The sequence below is a fragment of the Hordeum vulgare genome, chromosome 6H (genome assembly GCF_904849725.1).
Source record: "Hordeum vulgare subsp. vulgare chromosome 6H, MorexV3_pseudomolecules_assembly, whole genome shotgun sequence".
Taxonomy (NCBI): Eukaryota; Viridiplantae; Streptophyta; class Magnoliopsida; order Poales; family Poaceae; genus Hordeum; species Hordeum vulgare.
The window spans coordinates 364,626,538-364,633,746 of NC_058523.1; positions in this window are offsets into that span (position 1 = coordinate 364,626,538).

Here is a 7,209-nt window from a genome sequence, read left to right on the forward strand (position 1 = left end):
TCATACCGAATGAAATAACACAAGCTCGGAGCATATCTTCTAGGATTTGATTCACTCTTTCTACTTGACCACTTGATTGGGGATGGAAATCAGTGCTAAAAGATAAGTGAGTCCCCATGGCTTTTTGGAAACTTTCCCAAAAGCGAGAAGTAAAGATACTTCCACGGTCCGAGTTAATCTCCAGGGGAACACCATGAAGAGACACTATTCGAGAGAGATATAATTCTGCTAGCTGGCTAGCTGTTATACTCTCACGAACGGGAAGAAAATGAGCCACTTTGGAAAGACGGTCAATGACCACAAAGATAGCATTATTCCCTTTCTTGGTCTTGGGAAATCCAGTAATGAAATCCATGCTAACTTTATCCCATTTCCATTCAGGAATAGCTAGAGGCTGAAGAGTGCCAGCAGGCCTTTGATATTCTGCCTTAACTCGACGACAAACGTCGCAGTTAGCAACGAACTCAGCAATTTCTCTCTTCATCCTAGTCCACCAGAACCTCTAGTGTAGGTCCTGATACATCTTGGTACTACCGGGATGAATGGTCAGAGGAGAATCATGAGCCTCCTTAAGGATTAACTGCCTTAGATGTGGATTCTTAGGAACCACTAAACGATTCTGGAAGAACACAACACCTTGATCGTTCATGGAAAATTCTTTAGCGTTTCCGCTAAAAATATTCTCCTTGATCCGTGATATACCCTTGTCACGCTTTTGCCCAGCTATAATTTGATCCTTAAGAGTAGGCTTCGCCACCAGGGTAGAAAGGAATCCTTGAGGAACAATATGAAGATTTAACTTCCGAAAGTCCTCATGGAGATGTGGTTGACCTTGTTGTAGCATCGAATTGTTACAATAAGATTTATGACTTAGCACATCGGCCATAACACTTGGCGTTCCCCGGGGTGTAAGTTATCCCTAAATCGTAATCCGAGATCAACTCAACCCACCGACTTTGCCTGAGATTCAAATCCGGCTGGGTGAAAATATATTTCAGACTTTGGTGATCAGTGAATATTTCACAAAGGTTACCCAGAAGGTAATGTCGCCAGGTTTTTAGTTCATGGACCACAACTGCAAGCTCAAGGTCATGTGTGGGATAATTATCCTCATGTGGACGCAACTGTCGAGATGTGTATGCAATCACATGACAATCTTGCATGAGAATGCAACCTAATCCTTGTCGCGAGGCGTCGCAATAGATAACAAAGTCCTTTGAAAAATCTGGTGGTAGCAATACAGGTGCGGAAGTCAGGCGTCTTTTCAGTTCCTGAAAACTATGCTCACACTGTGGTGTCCACTCAAACTTTTTATCTTTCTTGAGGAGTTCAGTTAGAGGCTTTCTAACCTTGGAGAAATTCTCGACAAAGCGGCGACAATAGCTCGCTAGACCAAGAAAACTCCTGACTTGCTTAACCGATTCTGGTTGAGTCCAATCAAGGACAGCTTGAACTCTCTCGGGATTGACAGCAATACCCTTACCAGAGATTACGTGTCCTAGATAGGTCACTTCTGGTAACCAGAATTCACATTTTGAAAATTTGGCATAAAGGCGATGCTCTCGAAGTTTCATCAATACCATCCTTAGATGCTCGGCATGTTCTTCTTCATTCTTCGAGTAGATGAGAATATCATCGAGGTATACTACGACGAATTTATCCAAATACTCCAGGAAGATTGAATTCATTAGCCGAGAGAAGTTGGCTGGGGCATTGGTTAAACCGAAGGACATAACGGTGTACTCATATTGGCCATAACGAGTAACAAAAGCCGTTTTTGGAATGTCCCCGTTCTTAATCTTGATTTGATGGTATCCCAACCTCAAATCCATGTTGGAGAAGACTGAGGATCCAGTGAGCTGATCGTACAGATCGTTTATCCTGGGGAGCGGATACTTGTTCTTTATGGTGACCAGATTAACTGGTCGGTAATCTACAACCATCTGATCCGTTCCGTCTTTCTTCTTGACGAAGAGGACGGGGCAAGCCAAGGAGAAGAGCTAGGAAGAATGAAACCCTTGTTCAATGCCTCATCTAGTTGCTTCTTAAGTTCGGCTAGCTCCAGGGGTGCCATCTTATAAGGTCTTCTGGCTATTGGGACAGTTCCCGGAACAAGATCTATTACAAACTCTACATCTCTGTGAGGTGGAATTCCTGGCAGTTCCTCTGGAAAAACATCCGGGAAGTCACGGACTACCGGAATGTCTTCAAGTTCCGGAAGAGGGCTGGCATTTAGGGAATAGAGTTGGCATTTGGCAACTCGAGTAGAGACATTTACTATCTCACCCGAGGGATGGGTAAGCTGGACATTTGTAAAATGAGTATCAATCTTGGCATAGTGAGCTGACATCCAGTCCATGCCCAAGATGATATTAATATCCGAAGATTTCAATGCTATCAATGAGGCTAGAAAAACTAGCCTGTCTACTAGAATTTCATTGTCATAGGTTATCCTAGAGGTTTGCCATTTACTACCAGGGGTTTGGACAACCAATGGGATTGGCATATCACAAAAAGACATGTTATGCAACTGTGCATAACTTTCTGAAATGAAGGAATGAGAAGACCCAGTGTCAAAGAGAACGGACGTTGGGTGATGATTAACAAGAAGCGTACCTAGCATGACGTCGGGATCCTCTGCAGCTTCTTCTGCTGACACATAGTTCACACGGCCACGTGCAGGAGTTGGCTTCACATAGTAAGCTTTGCCCGACTTGGCCTGCCCGACGGTCTTTCCGGGTTGCTTGGCACCCACATTCTGAGGACACTCACGGGAATAGTGCCCTGGTTCTCCACACTTGTAGCATATCACTTGGTTGGCACGTGGTGCAGCATTGCTAGCTGGACCACCATAAGCTTTTGCTGGAGGGTTGGCCTGATTCGTCTAAGGCGCCATGTAGGATGGCCTCGGAGTGTATCTTGGCGGCAGAGAACTGTTCAGAACCCACAGCCTGTGTTTTGGAAAAGCGGAACCAGAAGACGAGCCAAAGTCACGGGAGTGCTTCCTTGTGGCTTCGAAGTCAGTATGACCAGTCTCGGCACTGATCGCTTTGTTGACTAGGGCTTGAAAACATGCACACTCATGGAGGCGTAGATCACGAGGGAGTTCAGGGCTCAGACCCTTACGGAATCTTGCGTGCTTCTTGGCATCAGTAGACACCTCCTCGGTTGCATAGCGGGCGAGGTTACCGAACTCGCGGCTATAGGCATCCACAGACAACTTTCCCTGAGTGAAGGCACAAAACTCCTCTCTCTTTCTGTCCATCAGGCCCTCTGGAATATGGTGCAGACGAAAAGCTGCACTGAAGTCTGCCCATGTGGCCACTGGTTCAGCGGGACGCATAGCTTCAAAGTTCTCCCACCACAGATTGGCGGGTCCTTCCAGGAAATACGCCGCAAAGGTCACCTTGTCGGCCTCAGACACATTCGCAGAGCGAATCTTGCGTGAGATGCTGCACAGCCAGTCATCAGCGTCGAGGGGATCGACGGAATGATGAAACTTTGGAGGATTCAGCTTCACAAAGTCATTAAGGGACACTGCAGCATTCCTAGGCTGTCCAGCCGTATTCTGCTCAATACGCTCTAGCAGTCGATTGGTCTCCCTTTTGTTTCTCTCTGCCTCAAGCATCACTTCCACCAGAGAAGGCGGGTGAGGCAGGTCTTCCTGCGACACTTGACTACCCTCACCTTGGTCATGAGCAGGGGCACGGTTCAACCTGGTGAACACCATCCTGACAAACAACTCACAGCTTAGACCAAAATCATATCAATACTAGATATGGATTAAGAATGTACTGAACACACGGAATGCGGAAATGAATATCCGAACAGCATGGTAACAAGCAACTGCTATATATACACCATGGTTCATACACACCCTTACATAGTTCAGTACAACCTTAACCGAAGAGCAAGCTACTGAGATTATGAACTACTCATCAGAGGCTTACAAGCTTCCTGTACATTATTTATCTAGGCCTCCGGAATTCATTTCACATCACATGCATACTTCACAAGTCACGCAGGACTGTGAACGTACGGCTACTACCATACTATCCTTCCGCTCACAGCTCAGGCATCCGCATAGAACATCTCATAGAGATTACCTCCATGACCTGGAAGCTCAACCTGCGGATCAGGAAACACTCTAGCCTGAGATCCCTGGGATCCATAAGGACACGGATGTGGCCTTGGTCCCCTGACTGGTGGTAAGAGGGGTCCCCGAAGAGGTGTGACTCCTCCTATAGCTGGCCAGTCAACGTGGGCCGGAAGATGGGTCCTAACAGGGTTCAGCATCTCCAACTCTCCATACCCTGTCTGGACTACCGGTGCCAGCTGCGTCAAAGTTGTCCACAGACGGGCGCGGGTAGCATAAAGCTCCATGCGGAGAGCACGAGCATCCCTGTCTCTGTTCTCTAGTATCTCAACAGTGGACTGCAGTAGTGGATCCTCCATAGAAGAATCAAAATAGACTTCACTGAGGTATCCCTCTTCACCAGGCTGAGAGGCCGGAACATAGCAGAACTCTGAATTCTGCAGCAGTGCATGTCTCGCTCTCATAATGGTCAGCATTGAATATGCAGCATCTTGTACTGCCATGTCAACAGTGACCCCCAACCCATAGGACCAATGGATTGGCTTCTCCGCTCCAGGCTAATCTGGAAATACCCTAACAGTGCAGATGTACTGGCTCTGGTTGAAGTCTCGGTACTGTTCCTCCACTGTGTACTTGGGGTACCAGCGGTAACCGCACACCGACATCACCCTGACCAGCATGGCCGTATGACCCGGCACATCAATGCACCTGGTCAAACGTACCACCTGACGAGAAGGACGGCTAGGCATCTGTAAATAGAGAGTAATGCAAAAGCATTAGAGCTCCGAATGCAAAATTGGGCAGCATAACGGCTGTAAATGCTCAAAACAAATTTTGAGATAACCCAAAATGGAATAGCGTAACCACTCAACTATCAAGTTCAACTCTCTGATCATCAAACTTACTTCCTGCTTCCTAGGAATAGAAGAAACCCAATGTCTCTTGACCCGCAGTCCTATAATCTACCGATCAGAACACGAGCCTAGAAGAAGATGAGTAACCTAGTCCTTAATTCCCGCAGAAAAGACGAGGATGACCAGAATAGAAATAACTTGAGAAGAGAACAAGAGTCTTACGTTCCCTTCCACAACAATTCCCTTATATATAACTAAAGCAATTCTAGACTCAACTTCGACTAGTTTGGCTTAGTAATCCTATAGTCAGTCAGGCTCTGATACCAACGCTGTCGGGACCCCGATCCTAAGCCATAGGAATCCAGCATGTAACACATTGCATCCCTTTGCGGTCTCACACACGGTTAACTCCACGGCTGCAGCCTTACCTTAGCCGGGACCGTTTGCGTCTTTTGACTCACGTATGCAATAGTGTTGCTAGCATTCCAATGTCAAAGAACCAGGATCGACATGTCTAGTCATAAACCAAAGTGGCAGTACCGCACAAGGACAGGCATACATGACCCAACAAAGCAGGTGTCGGTCATCAGCGAACGTAGACGAGTCGTAGCAAGCTACAAGGACTCCATTACGTCGCGTGACATTTCCCAAAGGGGACAGACACAGCAGCTAGGAAGGACACATGCCGGTCAACCAATGTGTCCCGAGCAGTAGCGAACTACCAAGGCTCGTTGGATCACAAAGGGGCATTTCCTTGTAAGGAGTGCTACTAAAGTTCACGACTAGGTATTCGAACCCCATACATATCAAGTAAGACACACGTACGCATGGCCTATCGATATGTATAGATACATCGATGTAATCACAAAATAACCACAAACATACAAGCTTTATTTAAGAGGCTGGAAGAGCCACACACATAATATTACACATTAAGGGTCTCACGAGCCATAATAGCAGTCATTCAATTACAAGCCAGCGGAAGAGTTTTAAACTGTCTGAGTACAGACAGGGCAACTAAAGGGCACATGACCTGACTATACTACAGATCCAACGTAGGGCCAGATCGTAGCTGGGACACCAGCTACTCGTCGTCGTCGATGTCTACGAAGAACCCTCCATTAGGGTCATTAGCAACCTCTGCAACATTTATTAAACAAACATGAGTACGAAGGTACTCAGCAAGACTTTAGGAGGACTAACTACTCATGCAAGGTATCAAAAAGGTATTGTGGGGTTTCATGCGGAAAGCCAGCATTTGACTCGTGGCTAGACAACTTGCATTTTTCAAATAGTTTTGACAACTTGATTTCTCGCACGCGAGTCCACTAACACCACAACAATACACTATCGTGGAATCATTCCATATCCGTACGGAAATGCTATCCACGACACTCACGCTTATCTTGGCAATTTTATGAGTAGCCATTGAAGTTATCCATGAACAACATATGTCTCCAAGTAGTCCATATCCGCGGACGCAGCTATTCGAATAGATCATAACCCTGCACGGGTGTACTTTGTCACACATGCTCTCGCCACTTATCACCATGTGCACGTCATGCACCTCGGCAACCTTCAAGCGGAAGCCTAGCAAGGGAGTCGGCCACGACCGTTAACCACACTAGTACCTAGTCCAGGTTTATCGCCTATCTGAGAGTAACCCGTACGGAAGTCCGGCCGAGGTTTCCGCCACGGCCTCAAACGATGTGCGCAGGGTTCCCAGGCCCACCATCCGGGTGCCACTTGGTACACCGTGCCACTGCCTACCGCATCACGGTCCACCTCTCAAGTCAGCACCATGCACGGCCTCCAGCATTTCTATAAACACCAGAAACTACTTGCAACTCCTGGACCGAGTACTAAGCGATTAATAGGCCGAGCGGGGTCATATTTCAGGGCCCAGCATGTGGTAGTATCTAGTCTTGGATTACATACACGGAGCTCAGTTCCTAAGGACAGTTCCAATGAAACAACCCGCCATGTACTCCTACATAGCCTTTCACCGGTACCTTTACAAAATCAAGTTCAACACACAACCTTTGCTCATCGAACACATTCTCACAATTCTGTTCATCTCCCAGATGACAGACCATACACAACTCTAAGCATAGCATGCATAACAGGATAAGGCACATCATAGCTCAAGCAACTACCAGGTATGCTAGGTTGCAAGGTTCGGCTATTTACTGTGACAAGGTTAGGTCATGCAAAGGAAGTGGGTTCAACTAACGTGGCAAAAGCAGTTGAAGCATTTGA